This window comes from Ailuropoda melanoleuca, chromosome 2, assembly GCF_002007445.2.
Source record: "Ailuropoda melanoleuca isolate Jingjing chromosome 2, ASM200744v2, whole genome shotgun sequence".
In the NCBI taxonomy this organism is placed as follows: Eukaryota; Metazoa; Chordata; class Mammalia; order Carnivora; family Ursidae; genus Ailuropoda; species Ailuropoda melanoleuca.
The window spans coordinates 162,295,373-162,317,545 of NC_048219.1; the positions used below are offsets into that span (position 1 = coordinate 162,295,373).

A 22,173-nucleotide genomic window follows, 5' to 3' on the forward strand; every position below is an offset into this window, starting at 1 on the left:
GCTCTCAGTGGGGTCACTGTCCCTCCAGCCTTTGGGTAACTGGGTAAGGGGCTTTTGGTTGTTACAATGATTGCTGGACTCTGCTGGCATTTGGCGAGCGGGGAGCAAGAATGCTAGACTCCTACCATACTCCAGAAAGTCCCTCTTGATGGATGGATTGTCCCAGGTCCCACACAACTCTCATAAAAAAGACGAAGTTTATATAATTGTCTGAGTCTAGATCTTAACTCTGCATCTCATAAAAATATGTTGTCCAGTTTTAAATACACTCAATTTGCTAGGAATTTGATTACCCTATGAATCGAGAGAAGGGTGTGCTTTCTTCTATTCAGAATTTTACCAAGAATTTTTTACCATCTCCAAAAGTCATGACAGTTTCAGGAATGTCACTCATGATTAATGAGTCACCACTATAACATATCTGTATTGGTCTACATTTACAGTTGTCTTATTCTTATGATATATATATATATATATATATAAAGGCTTATTATTCTGATTTCTAAGGCTTCATATATATATAATTATTGATAATATCCAGTTCAATATTTCTTAAACCTAATTTATCTGATTATTTCATTGTGCCTTCTGACGTAGCTATGCATATTTTGAAATACAAGGTATAAATTAGTTTCATGTTTCTTCTCCTTTATATTACAGTTGGATGTTTTTGTTTTTATTTTTGTTTTTAATATTGTGTGTAAGTGAGGTCTATTATCTATGAGTTTTTATTTCAGGAAAAAAGAGGATGTTGCAAAATATATAAAAGGGGATGTTGAATTTGACAGAGGTGGAAACGACTGCCTTACAAAACTGATTCTAAAACTGGGGTCTGAGGCCCACCTGCAGCAGAAGCATCTGTGGTAATCATTTTAAAAAATCTAGGTTCCTAGAGGGAGCCTGACTGGCTCAGTCGGTAGAGCATGTGACTCTTGACCTCCGGGGGTCATGAGCTGAGGCCCATGTTGGGCAAAGAGATTACCTAATAAATAAGTACATGTAAAAAAAAAAAATCTTGGTTTCTAAATTCCAATGCACGGGAATGTTTTCTGGGGCTAGAACCCAGGAATCTGGATTTTTTTCAAAGCTCCCCAGGTGAATGAGGTGCTCATCAGGCTTGGTAACCACAGCTATGGAGGAGAGAGGGTGCACCAAGCCATCGCCTAGCCTGGAGGTGCTCACAGTCTAAAAGGAGAGTGTAAAATTATATCTATAACACCAGGCACATAATTTCAAGTGCCAGAAAAAGAAATCAACAAAGTGCTATGGGAGGTCAAGAAAGGGAGACACTAGCCTAGGAGAGGATGTACTGGAGTGGGAGGGTCTGAAACACAGGGAGGGAGCCTCATGGGTGGGGAGCATCACTGCAAAAGCCCTTTACGTACATTATCTCCATCAAAACCCCCTCCTGCCCTCTGGAGTAAATACCCTTCCTGCCCAGGTTTTCAAAAAAAGCTACTGAGGCCTAGAAAATCAAGTAATTTAACTTAAGGTTTCAAACTCAGGCCTTGCAGTCCAGAGGACAGGGCTTAAGCATCCCAGTAATACTCAGGACCTGGCCCCAAAAAGAGGTGGGAGGGGGGTGAGTATGGGAGAAGGCCCAGGGAGTTTCAACCAGTGTGACTTCTATCCACAAGCTGCATTTTCATTTTGCTATTCGCCTGTCACCAGCATTCCGGACAGTGACAAGAAACCATCATTATTAGGGATTCTGAGCATACATTACTCACATATGGCTGGCAAGACTCTAGGGTGAGAATAGGCAATCAGGAGTCACCAATGCTAATGAGCCACGAATCACAGAAAAGCAACCTAATTGAGGCAACAGCAAAATGGAAGGAGGCTTGGAATGAGGAGTTTTCTCGCTGCTTCCACTGATCTAACAACAGAATAAAGAAGCTTCTGCTTAATCAATTCCCACCTAATCAGAGAGTCATCTTAACACTCTCCCAGAGCAGCAAATTAGCCTAATAGTGAGTGACTGCACAAATCAGGAGGGTATTGGTGGGGAAGGTGGGGATGGAAACATGCTTGGAGGAAAAGCAATTGGCTAGTGCTAAGGGGTTAAGTGGTGTTTAACTAGCTGTTAAATTGCAAAGTGCTAAGCTTCCCCATTTTAATACAGAAATTGTCAACAATGAATAGAAATGAAGGTCAAATGCATCAGATTCTGCTTTTATTCTACAACTTGGATGTACACCCAGATTGATACAAAACTTACTTTCATCACTAGCAAAGGGAAAGAGCAAGGCTCTTCATAAGCCATTGGTTGTTGACAAGTATTTCTTAAATTCAAACACCTAGAATTTAGCATGCACCAGAATCACCTGAGCGGCTTATTAAAACACACGAGGGCCCACATCTTCCAATGCTGTAGATCCTGGGTGGGGCCCTGAAATTTCCATTTTGAACAATTTGTCTGGGTGCTGATTCTGCTGACGTGGGGACCACACTTTGAGAACTACTGCTTAGAATGTCTGCAGAACCATTTAGAAGGGCAAGGGTGGGGGGCAGAAAGATGAAAGTGAGCAGCTGAGAGAGTGAACTGGGAGTGGGGCAATCACAGCAAGGGAAGGTTCCACGTATTCTATAAGTCAGTGATTTGTCATTTCACTTAAGGACAAAGAGTCTGGGGGCACCTGGGTGGCTTAATCGGTTAAGCGTCTGCCTTCGTCTCAGGCCCATGATCCCAGGGTTCTGGGATCGAGCCCTACATCGAGCTCCCTGCTCCACAGGAAGCCTGCTTCTCCCTCTGCCTGCTGCTCCCCTGCTTGTGCTCTCTCTTTCTCTCTGTCAAACAAATAAATAAATAAAATCTTTAAAAAACAAAAAGAAGAGTCTGTAAGCCATCATGTAATGGCTACTACATATCCGTGGAAAATGGGAATGAAATGACAAGGAAAACAGAGGACTTTCATTTTTCACGAATATGAAATGAGACTGGTGAATCAAAGGGGAAGTCAGACTATGTCACAAGGGATAAGAGGTCCCAGGTCAGAGACAACCGAATGGCTACTTCTCTCTCTACAAGACCCTATGAAAATTCACCATTTCTACGTTGCTCCTTCCCTCTGTCCGCTTCTGTTCTCACTATGACTGATAACCCCAGGTGCACAGTTGAAGAGGACCTGTCTTCTGCAATGAAAGAAATCTTGGTTTGACCGGACACATTCAGCACCCAGTGGTAACCAGTCAAAATCAAACTTCAGGTTTCTTTTGGACCAGCCGTACGCCGGCAGGGCAAGGAAATGCAGGTAAGGCAAGAGCAACTATCTCATGCATTACTGTGGGCAACGAGGGTTTCTTCTACTGAGCTGCAGCAAGATGAGTACCAGTGCATTACACCCCTTCCCTCAGCTCCCCCACCTTTCAGCTACATTTCCAGGAGACCAGATGCTTCTGGATGAAGATTTCCAATCAAGGCACTGCTTTGTGGCTCTAGCTTTCATTAACCAGAAAGACCAAAAGACCCCTTTGCCCATCTTCTCTTCCCCTCCATCCTGTTCCGTTCCCTCAAGGATGACATGTGGGTCAGCAGCAAGCAAGTGCTTCAAATCTCTGAGGCAGAGACCTTTGGCCTTGGAAACATTTGGAGCAGAAACAGGTGGTGTGGTCTGGAGGAAACATTCAAGAGAAGAAAATAGCAAAAATTCTGAGAGAAGAATGGAACTCTCGTTTGCATTTCGTGCAGTGGTTCTCCAGTTTTTCCATGTCACTTCAAAGGTTAGGTTCTCATATGATGTGTTTCGAGCAGGTCAGACGAAGAGGGCTTTTTTCTTATGGTTTCAGGCTGGGTAATATTTCATAACCACATGATTGCAGGGCTGAGCTTAGCAGCGCTGTATTTAACAGATGATTGCATAGCCATCATTCAGCCCACATTTCAAAGACCGATAACATATTGCTCCTGTGGATTTAAGAGATGGCGATAAAGCATTTCCCTCTCCTAACGAACAAGACTGCGAGGGTCACTTCCTAATACAATGCCAGGGCCCTGCCTGAGCCTGGTAAAAATGCATTCCTAACTGAAAATGGCTGAGAAACAATACTGCCCAGTCCAGGCCATAAATAAGGCATTGGCTCTCTACGTCATGCATGGTTGGATTATTTGTCCTAAAACACAACTTCGCACATGTCCTACCCCTGATCAAGTCTTCTGTGGCTTTGCCCAGAATTCGAACCCACCAGTGGTCTTCCAAGGGCCTGCACGCACTGGCACGGCCCATTATCTCCAATCCACCCCTGCAACTCCTGTGCAAAGCCCCCACTCCAGTCAACTTGCTCCTGGAGACCCCGCACAGAGATTCCTCCTTCTCTCTTGCTTTGCTGACCTCCACCCCAAATACCCCCTCCACCTTCTTCCCAGCATGTCAATCTCCTACCTCGAGGCATTTAAAAACCAGCTCAAATCGCATATCCTCCACCAAGTTGCTCTTCAGGAAACATCCTTCCCTGGGTGCTCTCCCCCCCCACCCCACCCCCCAACTGCCATGAGAGTGGCCAGCTGGCCCGGTACATGGGCTGCCCTGCATTGTGGCTTCTCTACTTCCATGTACCCCCACCTGCCACAGTTGGAGTGAATCCTCCCCCACCCCTCCCCCTGCTTCCCTAGCACCTCCCCTGCCCCCCTTGCATGGTGGATGCTCAGAAAAGGTCTGTGACCATCACTTCAGCAACCACGCCGTCAGAATTTGGTCCTCCCTAGGACTTATGGTTTATGGAATACTTCTGTCTTTAAACCACCTTATTTCTCTTGCTGTCCAATCACTGTCCTCTCTTTCAGCCTGAGCTGTGACAGCTCTGCAATTCACTCTGTCCCTAGGGCTGTCGAACAGCTTAATGAGTGTTTAACAGAAGAATCATAAGAGGCGATTTCTAGGTTGGAAAATCACCCTGGGTCCCACGGGGCCGTGTGCAGTCTACAGACAGGAAACCGGCAACGGGAGAAAAAGATTAGCATGGAGAGAAAGGGGGCTAGGCTCCCCTCCACCTCAGTCAGCAATCCCTCCAAGAAAAAAAAGGAAAGCATCTGGCCAGAACGTGAGCCGAGATTGCTGAGATGGGAAAACTGCGCATACAACAAAAGCACAAAGGTTTGCAAAAGGCACATTTTGCTCCCCACCCCCCATCACCAAGAGCTCAACGTGAACACCAGCACATCTGTTTTCGGTTACCTGTGCCTGAATCACAAACTCAAGAGAGAAATGGAGAGATTTCGAGCTGACTCCACAGTTTAAGGTCTGTGGAGGCAGATTATGCGGATATGGAGGGAGGGGTGTGGAAGCTTCGAGCCACTGCTGTGCCATGTTCGTGGTCTTGACAGGCTGCACCGAGGACATTTCAGTGGGCTAGGAATCGTTCTTTCACTGGCTTGGTTGCTGGAACAGTAAGAGCTGCCAAGGAGTATCACTCTCACTCGATAAACACAGCTACCCATGTCAACCACTAATTAACCGGTTAACTTACCAATTAACAGTTGTATGTTACCAATCCATTCCCAACATATTTATTCTTTCTTCTTCCCATCCTTCTATCTTGCTACTATCTTCCTAAACCTCTCCTGCTAAGAATTTGTTTTTTCTTTATTGAAAAAGTCTTTCACTAGCAGAATCTTCTTTGTATTAATTCTTAAGCCCTGTGGTTCTGTTCACAACGTTGTCTCTCCAGGTTCATAAAAATACTTCCAGGAAGAACATCCCCTTCCTTTCAGTGAATTGGGGAGACAGTCTATCGTCCACAGATAGACATGGCAGAGCGGGAAAGACGGTCATTAGCCATGTTCTTCCTTCCACAGAACCTGCCACGTTTGGCACCAGCTTAAGTAATACAATACTGATATCCCTGAGTTACTCTTTGAAATAGTACAATACTGGAAATCTCTCCGTACCAAAATCATAATTCCTTCCTTATCAGACATTGCCCTGACCTACATAAGCCTGGTACAGTTCCCAGGCTTTACCTCCCCCCCTTATTGTTCCTTTATTGCTGTAAACACAGTTGCAAGAGAGAAATATAATTTTAAAAATCCACTTTGGTAACAAGGATCCCAATGACTTTGTTGCTACTTTAAACTTTTTCGAGAAATCATTGCCATAAATTATTAAAATAAAGATTTTCTTAATAAGTATTGTCACCCAAGTACTTAATTTCTTGCACTTTCAATAGTTGAGTTTCTATTAAGAACACAATTCTTTTGTAGGGAAACAAATATTCACTGTAATTAAAAAGGCACATCATGTTAGGAACCTTTTCACTACTATTTTTTACTTGAATTGCTTTTTACGGAAACATGAAGATTAATATTGAAATTTCAATAGAACAGGTATTGAAAGATTGTATCTAGGGGCTCTGCCCAGAGACTGACATGAAATTTTACAGGACTCAATAAATATTTATTGGTGAGAAAATGAATTGTATGCCATCTTATTTGTTCCTAGGGGAATTCACCATAACGGGCTTTTTAAATTTATTAGGCCTCACTGTAAGGAAATTTAACCCGTACAGTTTGGTGTCACCTGGGCTGTGTCAGAGAAGGACAACCAAGTTCTGAGACAGATGTCACCAACCTCTGTCACCAGTCTCCATGTGCTGGCAGGAGAAATGAACCTATTGCGTGGGTGAGGGGTAATCTCAGTGAAGCTTAGAAGGTTACACAAAAATACTCTTATCTATAAGAGTATTCCTGTGATGTTTCCTTCTCTTTAAAAAAATCTACAAGGGACTCTTCTAAGAGAATTATAAAATAAAAGTTTCTAAACAGGTATAGAACACCATTAGTTGACTTGCCAAACAATAACCTGGAAGCTGCTATATTTTTAATTCATAAAAGCAGACACCCATAGTGTGTTCGCTGCCTAGAAAAGTAGGGGCTCCTCTCACTCGGAGAGCTCACCCACTTCCACCGTTTAACTACTATCTTAATTACTGCTCATTCCACTCCAACCGTTTCACCTTCACCCTCCCTAAATGTAAAAGGAAGGTAAAAAGCTGAGCTCAATCCCTTTCAGGCCAACCCGCTAAAATTCCCAATGTCATGCCTCTCAACTTCCCAGGGTGGCCCCTGGGTCTGCCATACACACCCAGGCTTCATCATGCCCCATCAAAACCACCCCAACATCCCCACCTGGAGCTCTCTGAACTGAGTGAGCGACCTCTATCCAATCTCCACACATGACAAAAATAAATAGGTGGACAGATAGTAAACTACCTCTATCCAAGTGCCAGACTCATCCTCACTCTTACACACACAGCCGCCTACCTGCCACCCGCCTTTTACAAGCCACTGCTCGGTTTAGCATTCGCACTACACACACACCAGCAGCACTGTCCCTCACCAAGTCTCTTCAGTCTTTCTCTAATGTCCAAGTAAAACAGTCCCCTGGAAAACATGGGCAACAGTACAGTTTCCACATTTGTATCAGAATCATTTTGTATGATTTTTAGACAGAACACGGATTTGGAATTAGCACCGACCAACGAGTCTCACGCTGTAGAAAGTTTACTGAGAATTTAAACAAGATTTAAACTTCCTTTCCAACTGCTGGGAAGAAAATGAGGGAAAGTTATAAGCAAGCAAGTACCAGTCTCAAATTCCCAGGAGGCTTTTAGAGTAATATATACATTTTAAATTCCAAGGAAAAGAGTTTGCCTGCGTTTCCTTAATAGAGGAAATAGCAGTCAAACTACACCCCAACACATTATCCCTCAAAATACAGTTACCGAGTTAGCAACACCATTCCCTCACTTTACAAACACGTCTGTTGCTAGATTCAGCAAAGGACACACTTTACATCCTATTGCTGGTTTTGGAAATTACAAGCCTCAAAAGAAATTGGATGTGAATTACCTAGGGGCTGGTGCCTTATACAAGGGCTGACAATGGTTTTCTAGTTTTAATTAAGCGAGGTAACTCACATTTCGCCAAGGGGAAGAAAATGAATAGACAGTCAGACAATTAACTCCAAAAGAGGTCCAGGACATTGTTTCCTTACTGGATTGAAGGGTACAGGCAAACTAAAACTAAGATGTTTTCATAATTTAAAGTATTGAAATATCTACATTTTTCTGGAGAAAATAAAGTATCCTCATATGAATAAATGTGTAACATGTTCATTTGGTACAAGATCAACTCCCAAAGTACCTCCAAACATGGACAGACATCTCTACCTTGTGACATTAAGAGATGAACTCACTTTAGTGAAATGCATTTGCAAGCAACATGAAAGAACCACAGGAGGAGAATGAACAAGTGTCCCTTAAGCCTTTGGCAGGCTATCACGATTTCTCTGAGTTTTCCCTGCAATCTGGTCTAGCAGTACCCAACTATCATCCCTTAACACATCCATGTTCTATGACCAGGTCCAAGTTGCCTCACCATGAAAATCAAACATGGTGTTCTTTTCCCAATTCTCAAAAGGAAAAATATAATAACAATAACCTAATAATAATAATAAAATGATATGGGACATTTGCGCTTTTCTAAACTCTCCCATTAGTTCCTCTAAAACCTTAGCACCCACCCACCACATGATCTAACAAGGAATTAAGGCAACAGGTAGTCAAAAACTACCCGTGTGTGTTGAAACAAAATCCTAGAAATGATTCCTTACACAATTTTAAGTTGTTAAATTTTAAGATCTAAAGGCCAGCGACATTCACAACAGAAATCTATTGTCTGCTCTTAAGCGGGGCTTTTTTCCTCAGGCAGAAGTGGTGGTCTTCCAGGTCCATGGCACCCCAAGCAATGTGCATCTCAACGCCTACCCAGGGGCTTCCCCTGCTGGGCGAGTTTGAGTGTCGCCCACTAGTCTCTAGTCAAACCCCTCAACCCATCCACGACACAGTCTGCAGGAAGTGACAAAAAGTTAGAGAGTTTGTTACATAAGGCCTGTGGCCCCTGATTGCAAAACGTCCACCCAGTTTCCCAAACCCTCCTGCTACGGGAATGGGGCTGGGGCCATGGTGGCCAAGAGTTAATCAATGAAGCAGGTCCAATGCCATAAAATGCTATTTGTGGCACAGAGCCCCCACCTGTTCCTCTCCGGGGTTACGATCCGTACACAGCAGCCTGCCGGAGATGGAGCAACCGGAGAAAACGGGTTCAAAATGTGGGGAGCCATGGGTTAAAGTGACTTGCCAAACTATCGGAAATATTCTAACTGGATGTGGGAGCTTTAATGCTTGGCTCTAATGGGGTAATGACTCTCACTCCTCTCTCATAAACATGCTAAGTAGATTTTTACTTTCTCAAGAACCTACATCCTTCTGTGGCTTTATGACTTACTTCCACAACCAAGAGTCTCTTACGTTATTAACAGCCTAGTGTCACAGCCTTGGCCTGTTAGTCTCGGGCATGCCCTCATCACAAGTTCCTGCAAAATAAACCCCGGTTACACATATCACAGAAAAACTAAAAGGAAAGAAAACACAAAACCCCATATATGGCTGACATAGAACCTGTATAGAGCTTCAAGAAATCAGTAAGATGATATAGTGTCAAATTCTGATACAAAGAAGGGACTTCAGTGTAGTCACTTCTGGGAACCTCTGCCAGCTTTATCACTGCGCGACAGTGCATGTCGCTCAACCATTCCCTCTCCCATGTCACACGCCCGACCCACCACTAACTCTGGGGCATCTGAGAGTGCTACCACCATAATCTATAAAGTAAAATGGTAAGCTGACCAATTCTGCACAAGGAAGAGAACACTTCCGTTGGGCCACTGCAGCTGGTCTGCATTCGCCGCTCCAATGATACTATTAAAGAACGATATCCTTCCAAACGTCTTTTGCCTCAGTAGATTCCAACTCCACCTTGCGATAAAAGTGAGCATATTTCTATTTAATACCAGTTCTCTCAATCTGAAAGCAATCTCCTTATATTTAATCCAAGATCTCCCTAAATGCTATCAAAATGGCAACCAAAGTCAACTTAAAGAAATCTGTAAGGAATTCCTAAGGACAGAAAGAATTTCCTTCTACTTCCTCCACCTTGATTTTCTTTTTTTGAATGCTTCTCATTACTTCTCCCAGAAATATTTAACTTAATTTTAAACAGTGCAAAGTACTCTTTTGCTTGTGAAGCTGAACAAGTTGGAAAATATTCAAACTGTTGGAAAATATCTAACTTTGATAAGCATGAAAAGCCCACATAATAGAAACTCTCTAAGACTCCTTAAAGTTCCAAAATTTTCTTATCCTATTATATCCCTTGTAAAAAGAATCTATCCAACTACATGACATTCTGGAAAAGGCAAAACTATGGAGACAATGGAAAGATCAGTGGTTGCCAGGAATCAGGGGGGACAGAGGGTGAATAGCCAGAGCACAGAGGGTTCTTAGGGCAGTGAAACTACTCTGTATGATACTTTAATGGTGGATACAGGTCATTATATATTTGTCAAAACCCACAGAATGTACAACACCAAGAGGGAACCCTAAAGTACATTATGGACTTTGGATGATAATAATGTGTCGATGCAGGTGCATGGATGTAACAAATGCTCCACTCTCGTTTTGGACTTAGATAGTGGCGGGTGGCTGGGGGTGGGGGGCAGGAAGTATGAGGGAACTTTGTACCTTCTGCTCAATTTTGCTGTGAACCTAAAACTGCTCTAAAAATTAAAATCTATTTTTAAAAGGATTTTATACTACTAGATGTCCTATATAATATAATAGATACCCTCCAACTGAAAAAAAGGGGTAACATGGTCAAGAAAGAGGATAAATCTCCGGCAGCCAGAAAAGGAAAAGTGTAAGAAAAAGCCACGGTGCTGTAAGGCCTGCCTTGTGACATCACAGAATGCTTGGCAGAGAACGCATGTTTCTGTTTGGTCTAGAGCTGAGCGAGAGAGGAACCAGCAACGCTAGTCATCAGATCCCAGCATTCTCTGTGAAGAACCACTTGTAATGCTGGTGAAGCATTGCGCAGAAAAGCTGAACAAATCCATTCAACATTCACATGCAAACATACATCAGTTTGAATTTTATATCTAGACATTTCACCTCATTTTTTTGTAAAGTAACTGCCCAGAAACAATATCAATTTTCAATTTACAAAATCGGGGGACTTGTTAGCTAATTCAGGAATTAACAAACGGGCGCAGCTGGGTTGCTCAGCTGGTTAAGCGTCTAGTCTGCCTTTGGCTCAGGTTATGATTTCAGGGTCCTGGGATCGAGTCCCACATCTGGCTCCCTGCTCAGCAGAGTCTGCTTCTCCCTCTCCCCCTGCTACCTCCCCTGCTAATTCTCTCTCTCTCTGTCAAATAAATAAACAATATCTTTTTTTTTAAAAAAGGAATTAATGAACAAACCAATGTAGCCGTCAGACGTACTCCCTCAAGAAACTGCTTTACCAAAAATCAGTTATAAAGCAGGATCTGGGTCTTTAAACATAAGAAATTACCTTCTGAATACATCAAATTCTAATTAAATTTTTAAATCTAACAAGGAACAGCATTGCTAACATCCTGCTATTATTCAATCAGTTGCACAGACTGGAATGTAAGGAGGGTACACAGAAACCAGATTCAGCATGCCTTCGAGGAAGTCTTCACGAACACCAAATAAAGCTTCAAATGTTGGAGAAGCAAGCTGCCCAAACGTTCATACACACAAAACCGACTTTTCATCAAGTATCTACAGACTGGAATCGTCCTACAGAAACACAGAGATCACAAAAGAAATGTTAATGAATTACTTAATTAATGGTTAATTTACAACATGTTTTAGGTGAGAATATATATAAAGACCTATTACATATCCCTCTACCTTACCTCTAAAAGTTAAAGTTTTAACACATATTAGCCTAGTTTTTCAAAATTGCAAGCACACGCTTTCAAAGGCGACCCGTACTGCCTATGAGACTGGACTAATGTGTCTGCCATGCACACCTGTGGCGACCCAACCACCCATACTTGGCCTACTGATGGGACTACAAGGGTCCGGGAACGACATCAGCTCTCCCAGAGTTGCCTCTCTCGAAGAGTGGGCTCCACACAGGCAGCCTTGGAGCCCTGGAGTCCACGGAGACTTTGTGAGGGGTCTGCAGGCACGGTGGTTCTGTGGGATCACATTGCAGACCCTCAGCTTCCAGAGGCACACGTTGCCAAAAGGCACGTGCCTGTGGTTGAGAAGTCATGCTGCTGTTTGTTCACACTTTCCCCTTCACGATCTTCCCTCAAAAGGTAGATTCGCTTCTCACCCCTTCTGACCAAGGGAATTTCCCCTAAGGTGTAAAAATGTCCTAGTAGCGGGGCGCCTGGGTGGCACAGCGGTTAAGCGTCTGCCTTCGGCTCAGGGCGTGATCCTGGCGTTATGCGATCGAGCCCCACATCAGGCTCCTCCGCTATGAGCCTGCTTCTTCCTCTCCCACTTCCCCTGCTTGTGTTCCCTCTCTCGCTGGCTATCTCTATCTCTGTCAAATAAATAAATAAAATCTTTTTTTAAAAAAAAAAATGTCCTAGTAGCAAAGAGAGTGTTCAAAATACTTGAGTCAGGAGAACTTCCTTGAATTCACACCTCCCTTTCTTCAATTAATTTCCTTTACTCATTCCAGCAATAAGTTAGGATATCCATAAATACATAAACTAATTTAAGACAAGAAAGCAAGCCTCGTCAAGAGATCAAGAAACACACTTCAAATGAGAATGTTTTACTTTGCATGTTTTATTGATAATTTATCAGTCTTTGTAATATATTTGTTTTGATAAGTCGTACTGTAATAATTATGACAAAAATAAACTCAATCCAGAAATGTATCTAACTCTTAGCACCTTAGGATCATATTCTTATTGCAAAGTATCACAGGATAAGTGGGGGGTGTTTTCAATGTATTGTATCTGGATAAAATTCTGTACGAAAAAGTAGAACGGAAGTATGAGTTCAAGGAGAAACGGGAACAATGTAAAGTATCAACTATTAACAAAACGCTCACCCACGTGTTTTGTTAAGTGATGATGGGGCACATCGAATCACAATCGTGTTTAAATTCCATTCAATACAATTCAAACAGCGATACAACTTTTTCATTTTAAAAGTCAATGTTCACATTATGCCAGGGATTATATCCTTTATACCTTTCTAACTTTATGATGGAAAACTTCAGATGTCCCCTAAAAACTGTGCGAGGCGATACATAGTTTGCAAAAAGCTTTTGGAGGTGGAAGTCAGGGTAAAGTGCTGCAAATCTGCGCTTGAGTATCAGTAGATGGCCGGGGGGCCCTCCCTTCCCATGCACCCGGGATCAGTGCTGGGAATCATACTCGGCCTCCCTCGGGCTCACGAAGCTAGAGACTTAACCCAAGAACCCACATGAACAGTCACTTCCTATGCAAGTCTTTAAACAGCTGTCCCAGTCAGAACCAGTCTAAACTCTTACAATTACAAAAAATAAAATAATAAGCAAGCATTTCTTTTTGTACTATTTTCTTGACTGGAGACAGGGAGGGAGCTGTTTCGGGTCTGTTCCTGTCATAACACACTGAGCTATCAGTCACACAACTCTTGATGGTACATATTTAACAAGAAAAAAATGCACCAGAAACAAAAACAAAAACAACTTGGCAATATTTTCCACCACCAATCCTTGCGTTCAGGCTACTTATATAACAAAAAAAAATTAATCATGTCCTATCTGTCCTGTCTTCATGGTGAAGACTGCAGGATGGAGACAGAAGGTGAAGAGCAAGGAACTGAGAATGGCGGCCGGGAAGAAGGAGACCCAGCAGCAGAAAATGGCACTGGATCGTTCATTTGTTCAATGGTCACCGCTAACCTAAACTCAGGGGAACCACAGCCTTGTGTCCCAAAAAGTAGGGGTGCTACTTGGAGCAGCAAGAAGGGAAGCTCCAACCTTCCCAAGCCACACACTCATCAAGGAGCTAAAAACAGATTAAAACCAGAAGTGAGAGGCTCAACAGAGAAACTCGCCCCCTTCCATGTAAGAAGGAAAATGAAAGTGCTCATTAGACACATCTGCATTTAGACCCATCTAAAGATTAGGCAGTTCTGTGACAAGCATTCCCTTCAGATGGCAATTCCAGATACTTCTCATGAAACTCTAAAAAAGAAAACAGAACACATTGTGAAGGTATTTGGGGGGTGAGGGCGTGGGAAAGCCTTAGTTTTTCAACACAGTTGCCAGTTACAAGTGTTTTCAAACGAGAATGAAAGCTCCATGGCCTTCTGCATATCAAAAAGTTCTTCAGCCAAAGGGGAACCATGAGGCAACACTCTTTTGGCCCTGTACACAATGGGCTCCCTCTTCTAGAGCAACTTTGAAGTGGGTGATACATTCTAATCTAGATAATGCAAATGATAGGATACTAGACCCACATAATAATTACCCAGGCAGCCCACTTCAGTATTCTATCACAGGGTGTTTACATAGTATTTCAGGCTATATCCTAAATATAACTGTAGAAATGACATGTGATTTTACTGTTTAAGAATAGGATAGGCAAATGAAACGCACCTCAGACTGAGGCTGGAAAAAACAAGATCTCTACCCCCACTAATAGTCAGCAAGCCAAATAACAACCACCGGCCTCAGTTTATCCCTCTGAAAAATGGGAATTTTACCATTGTGTTCACCTCCAGATAATTTATGATATTGTTCAGAGAATGTTGGAGGTCTTCAGAGGGCTTAGGTACTGAGTCACTGTCAATGTTTTCTAAAGTTACACACTATGTGAATTTCTTCACAAATCTTCTTTATCAACAAGTGTCTTCAGTCTTAATTCTTTCTCTCTAGAGAATCAAAAGAGAAAAATGAAGCTAACTTTTAGATGAAAGATCACATGTGTTGACTGACCTCCCTTCTGCCCCTCACTAACCAGTTCAAGGTGCCCATCTTCTTCCAAGATCAAAAGGAACTCCAGGACTAGAAGGAGTTTTAGAATAACTCAAATGACTTTGGAAGTACAAGAGTAGGAGGAAGACGTGAACACTGGAAACACACACACATACACACACACACTCACTCACCCAAACCCATAACTCATACAGAAATACCAGACTTAGCTTTAGAGAGAACTTTCTAGAATAGTGAGAAATTAGATAAGTAGACATTATTGATATTTATCTTTTAATTTTATAATTTCCATTTGTAATAATTGAGTGTATCTTCAAAATATATTCATTCAATTGCTCTAATTGGCGTTCCATAAAATTAAAGCCATTTTGATCCCCATATTAACATAGACTGTCTACTCAAAGAAACTAAAAATAGCATTTTTAGCACACGATGGGAAATAGAAAATATTAAGATTTCTGTTTCACTCTCAAATATAAGAGGTAAAGCTCTCCTCCCCCATCGTGGCTCTTGGAGAACATCAAAAGTACATTTTAACTGTTCCTGAGTCCACATCTGGAGCTTAAAAATCCAGTTTAAAAGGCGAATGATTTAAAATACAAACATATGGCTTCCTTCTCTACAGTGATTCCTAAAGGGAGGGGAAAAAAAGTCTCAGTACAAACAAACTATTGTTTTAAAGGGGATTTTTCTTTTTAATTAAAAACATACCAAGAAAGCTAACTAAACTTCTACTTTCTCCTGGAGAAAATAATAGAAGCGCGAATTACCATATTAATCTAATTAAATCTAGCTCAAAGTACAGCATAGGTAATACAAAGACAACACTCACTTTCTGAGCAGTGCGGTCCCTGTGCTTGGGTTTGAGCAGGGGCTGGCACATTTTTTTCTGCAAAGAGCCAGACAGTAAATGTTTCCAGTTTTGCCAGCCATTCGGGGTCTAGCAACCACCTAACATAACGCCACTTGCGGGGCCGCAAAGCAGCCACAGAGAACTCATACACAAATGAGGGAAGCTGTGTTCCATACAATTTTATTTATGGACACTGAAATTTGAATTTCACGTAATTTTCATGTGTCTCAAAATATTATTCTTTTGATCTTTTTCAACCATTTAAAAATGTGAAAACATAATTTTCATGTGTCTCAAAATATTATTCTTTTGATCTTTTTCAACCATTTAAAAATGTGAAAACTATTCTTAGCTGACAGGCCATATAACAACAGGCCTGGAGCTGGATCCCGCAGGCGCACGGACAGTGGTCTGCCAGCCTCCGGGTGACAGCCGTCAGAGAGCGGCGCGGCTGCTGGCTGTTCTAACCAACGTCCGCATGCCTTAGAGGAAACTGAGGCCCAGAGCGCTGTAATGTCTGCCAGGGTCTCACAGCCAATTCTGGCAGAAAGGGAGGTAAGAACTGGATCTCTGGAAAAGCTCACCGAAGCAGTGATAAGGAAACGTCCTTCTTGAGTTCCGCTCACAAGGACAAGCAGTAGGCCCTTAAAAGCAGAGATGTCACAGGAACGTAGTTACTAGTCCCGGGAGCCTCCAATACCTGCCTTCCCACGTGTAAAATAACGTCTTACTGCTGTTCGCTACGCGGGTCCTAAAGCCGCAGCATCAGCAGCAAGGACCCACAGGAAGCGCCACGCAGCCATCAGCCCCATGCCGTCAGCCTTCTGGGTACCCAGCTCTGGTCATTTCTTTTGTAGCTTAACTAACAACCTCCACTTTGGTTATTCCAATCCTAGAACTCCAAGAAATAAGTGCCAATGTGGTTGAAGAGCAGTGCTCAATGTTAAAAATTATGTTTAAAAGCAGAGTATGTAGCAAATGACCAATTTAGTTTAAGAGCATCTCTAACATTCACCTTGGAAAGTAACATGGTCAGTCTCCATCCATTCTCAGTTCCTTCCTCATTTCTTCTTAACATTTATTTATTTATTTGAGAGAGAGAGAGAAAGAGTGCATGGTGGGGGGGGAGGGGGCAGAGGGAGAGGGAAAGAGATATTCAAGCAGACTCCACGCTGAGCACAGAGCCTGATGAGGGCCTTGATTGCATCACCCTGAGATCATGATCTGATCCGAAACCAAGAATCCGTCACTTAACCAACTCTGCCAACCAGGCACCCCTCCCTCTTTTTTAAAATATGTATTTCTCTCCTATTTTTCTTTCTTTAGTTTACTTTTTTTTTTTTAGTACTGCTCTCATTTTTATTTTCCTGTGACCCTTTTTATTTTGTCCTACACTTTAACCAGATATACCTCAAAATGAAATACATCTTAGAATTAAAACATATATTGGGTGCCTGGGTGGCTCAGTCAGTGGAGCGTGTGACTCTTGATCTTGGGGTTGTGAATTCAAGTCTTACATTGGGTGTAGAAATGACTTAAAAAAAATAAAATCTTTTAAAATAAAAGAATTAAAACATACACATGTACCCAATGGTGTCTCACCTCCTTTTTAAATCGCATTCTGTAGTTTTAAAAGAAAAAGAAAGACTCCAAATTAAAGTGACTTTTTACAAAGAATCCTTCTTCTGACTTTTTTAATCACATTTTTTTCAGAGAAATATATGGCTTTCTATCCTATGTTCATTCAAGACTTGAAACTTTAATGTTCCTCAGAAATTCTTCCATGATGATTTTTTACAAAGATTGCCCTATCAACTACTTTGTTCTTATACACTTCCTCAAAAAGACATGGTTTTATACTTCTGTGAAGAGGAAGTGGCATTCTTAAAAGTAATTTTCAGTTATTTTTGACAACTTAAATCAAGAATGACTGCAAACTCCTCAGAATTTTTTCAACACATATTTATTCTCCTAGTTCTCTCTAAACATAAAATTCTTCAGTCAAGTAAGTCAATTCCTTCATTAAAACCAAAATGAACAAAAAATGCACTTCTAAAGTTGTAGGAACCAAATGCTACAATTCAAATCTAAGTATGGAGATTTCACACAAAAATAAAACAAACATTTTTTACCAATGCTGTTTAAGTTAGAAATTTTTTTTAAAAGACCAGAAAAATGGTCATAAATTTAAAACAAAAAATAATTAAAATCATATTTCCATAGAACTGAAATTGGCCCTAGAGAATTAGACTTTAATTTGATAAATGAAGAACCAACCAGAAATTCAAGGACTAACTGTATGGTGACTAACATAATTTAAAAAAAAATTTTTTTTTAATTCAAGGACTATTTATTGAGTGCCCTTAGGCCACTTGCTGTACAAAGACTTTTCCCACTTGTCACAACTTCCCCCATAAAGTATTATTATAACCATTTTATAATCAAGGAAAGTTCTGTCACAGTTGTGTCTGAGACACTTAGTCAGAAGCAGAGATGTGCCTTTAGTCTAGACCTTCAGACATCAAATTTGGTATTAGCTTAACTATGCCACTCCCATGTAATATTTTTTGAAATTGTAAAGAAATATGTCACAACATTTTAAAATATTGTATACACAGTAATAGAGCACCCTGGGACCTTGATACGAGATTCTTTGCTAAAGAGCAGAACTCCTCAAAATAAGATTGTTTATTCTTGGCTGCTAAGAAAAGTAGCAAGAGCAACTAAACGCTACATTCACCTCACGGGCCCCAAGACTTAATTATACTGAGGCTCCAAAGCATCGAAAACCCTAGTCGACCAGCTTCTGAATTACACGTGACGGCATCATTCACTCAAGTTGCAACTGGCCATCTCTCAAGCCCACAATCTATTCTTAAATCTGGGCTCCATTAGGGATATGGAAGGGGGCACCTGGGTGGCCAAGCAGGTTAAGTAATCGACTCTTGGTTTTGGCTCAGGTCATGATCTCAGTGTGGTGAGATCAAGCCTCACATAGGGCTCTGAGCTCAGCACAGAGTTCGCTTGGGGTTCTCTCTTCTTCTCCCTCAACCGCTGCCTTTTGTGCTCATGCGCTCTCATGTTCTCTGAAATAAATAAATAAATCTTAAAAGAAAAAAGGATATGGAAGGATTTTCACACTTGTAGAAATAAAGATATGTCAGCTTTGAGGGCAACAACCAACACCTCCTTCCTGTTCAGGTAAGAAAAGAGGCGTGGCAACAAGGGTCATTAAAACTGAGACCTTATAACTGCTTGCTATCTGTTAAAACCACCCAGTTTAGGGAGGCCTGAGTCGGTTAAGCCCCAGATTCTACTTTTTAATCTTTTTAAATTTATTTATTTGACAGAGAGATAGCAGGAGAGCACAAGCAGGGGGAGCAGCAGAGGGAGAGGGAGAAACAGGTTCTTCGTGGAGCAGGGAGCCCAATGTGGGGCTCATCCCAGGACCCTGGGATCATGACCTGAGCTGAAGGCAGACGCTTAACCGACTGAGCCACCCAGGTGCCCCAAGCCTCAGATTCTTAATTTCAGCTCATGAGGTCATAATCTCAGGGTCATGGGATCAAGCCCCACATGGGGCTCCATGCTCAGTAGTGAGTCTGCTTCTTTCCTTCTCCCTCTTTGCCCCTCACCCTGCTCACACGCAAGCACACTCTTTTTTTCTCTTTCTCTAAAATAAATGAAATAAATCTTAAAAATATACATAAATAAATAAAACTACCCAGTTTAAACAGAAACATGGTTTAAAAGTAACGTAACATCAGGGCGCCTGGGTGGCTCAGTCAGTTAAGTGCCTGACTTTGGCTCAGGTCATGATCTCAGGATCCTGGGAAGGAGCCCTACTTTGGGCCCGCTGCTCAGTGGGGAGTCTGCTTCCCCCTCTCCCACTCTCCCTCCTCCTGCTTGTGCATGCACATGCACTCTCTCTCTCTCTCTCAAATAAAAAGTAAATAAAATCTTTAAAAAAAAAAAAGTAATGTAACATCATGGTAAGCACCAGGTGATTCTGGAACTGTTAAATCACTAGATGGTACACCTGAAACTAATATAACACTGTATGTTAACTAACTGGAATTTAAAAAAGAAAAATGATATAACAAAGTGATTCGGGGCAACTCTAATATTTAAATTCACCTAGAAATCCCTTATCCTTAAATAACTGTACAGGACAGCCAAATCGAGGTCTTCTAAAGGCACCCAAGATGTGGATTCTAAGGTAGATGCTCAAATATCTGCCTTGAGTTATGAGGGCCGCTCAAACTACGTCCACTGGTGGGTGAGCCTCACCACCAATTCAGAGTTAGCTGCCTACTTCTGTAGGCAATGAAACTAGCAGAATTGTGTGCTTTTCTGACAATCAAAAAGGATTCTAACAACTCCACTGAAGACATTCTGTCAGGGCGACAGCAGAAAGCTTAGAAGGGGCGCAAAGAGAACAGGAAGAAATAAACTGAAAGAAAGAAAAAAAAAAAAGCTTCCAAAAAGAGTGAGTCACTAAAATATTTAGGTGCCCTGGGCAAATGCTCAGGTTTTGTGGTTTTGTTTTCTTGTTTGTAAGATAAAGACTTTGTTTTTAAACATAACCACAATACCATATTCATACTTTAAAGCATCAAATAACCAGGCAGTATTCAAATTTCCCCAATTGTCTCACAGAAATGTGTTTAAATTTGTTGGAATCAGAATCCAAATCTATTCGCTGCAATTAGTTTATATGCGCCTTATTTCTCATTGATCTATATATTTCCCCACCTCCCTTTTTTATCTCACAATTGATTTTCTTTATTAGTTTCAGAGGTAGAATTTAGTGATTCATCAGTTGCATATAACACCCAGTGCTCATTACATCCTGTGCCCTCCTTAATGCCCATCACTGTTACCCCATCCCCCACCCACCTCCCCTCCAGCAACCTTCAGTTTGTTTCCTAGAGTTTAGCATCTCTTATGGTTTGCCTGCCTCTCAATTTTCATCTTATTTTATTCTTTCCCCTATGTTCATCTGTTTTGTTTCTTAATTCCACATATGAATGAAGTCATATAGTATTTGTCTTTCTCTGACTTATTTTGCTTAGCATAATGCCCTCTAGATCCATCTATGTGGTTGCATATGGCAAGATTTCATTCTTTTTGATGGCTAAGTAGTATTCTATTTGTGTGTATGTGTGTGTGTGTATGTGTGTGTATACACACATACACACACACACATCTTCTTTATCCATTCATCTGTCAATGGACACCTGGGCTCTTTCCATATTTTGGGTATTGTGGACATTGCTGCTATAAACATTGGGGTGCAGGTGTCCCTTCAAAGCACAATGTTTGTATCCTTTGAATAAATACCTAGTAGTGCAATTTGCAATTGATTTTTTTTAAAGAAATGAAATCATTCTTTCCTGTATACTCCCCATAGTCTGGATTTTTTAAAATTTTACTATGTGCCTACATTAATCTGTCAGTGTCCTGAACCATGAAGACCAACCATCCAGCCTCTTTCAATGAAGTTCAATATTCCAGGATACATGTTTATCCACAAAATGCTGCCATAACAAGAATGTGTACAATATTCAAGTAGGGAGTAGAGACAGAAGTACCCATAAGGTAACACCTCACCTTATGCTTCAATACCTTTTATAACAAGATGGGATATAAATTCATTTTTTAAAGATCATGCCTATACGACACATGGAAACAATGAGTTTTGTCCAGACACAATTTTTGTCTCCAGGAGATGACACATAGTACCTATCAGAAAACTCAAGGGACACCTGGGTGGCTCAGTCAGTTAAGCATCTGCCTTCGACTCAGGTCATGATCCCAGGATCCTGGGATCGAGTCCCGTATCAGACTCCCTGCTCAGTGGGGAGCCTGCTTCTCCCTCTGCCTGATGCTATCCCCGCCTGTGCTCTCTCTCTGACAAATAAATAAATAAAATCTAGGAAGAAAGAAAGAGAGAGGGAGGGAGGGAGGGAGGGAGGAAGACTCAAGTAAGAAAGATTTGTTAAGACACAAATACCCCTCCTACCAAGTATGCATGTTGAATATTTCTTTCCTTTCCTCTTCTGCTTTCCTAGTAGGAACCCTCTGTTTCAGTAAATTCTGCCTTCGGGTTAGCTGATGGGTACATGGCACATCACTCACCTGGGATGCCTTCCATCCTCGTCTGCTGTCTAGATCATTCCCTTCCTCAAGGATCATTAGACTCCCTCCAGCTCCCTGATCCCTTTCTTAGTAACCATGCCCTGGACTTCTGTCGTCCCTAATAAGTACCCCCAGAATGTAGTCTAAACCTGCACCACACCTGATGTGACAGCTGTTTTGTCTGCCATGTGCATGCAGTGACCATCTGATGAGGGCCTTCCTGGCACGAGGCATGCGACACCATCTCTAACAACACCACGAGCTCCGTGAGGAAAGGAGCCTCTTGTGATACTACGCCGGTCTCAAGAGGCCAGAAGCACAGCAGCTCAGAATGTGCACCTTGGAGACAAGTTTGCACAGCTGTGAC

The 22,173-nt window shown here is 41.8% G+C and overlaps 1 long non-coding RNA gene across 1 annotated transcript in view; it reads right to left on the reverse strand.

Moving 5' to 3' along the window:
- Window positions 1–22,173, reverse strand: part of LOC117801116 — a 72,891-nt gene that overhangs the window by 41,363 nt on the left and 9,355 nt on the right. The window lies entirely within an intron of this gene.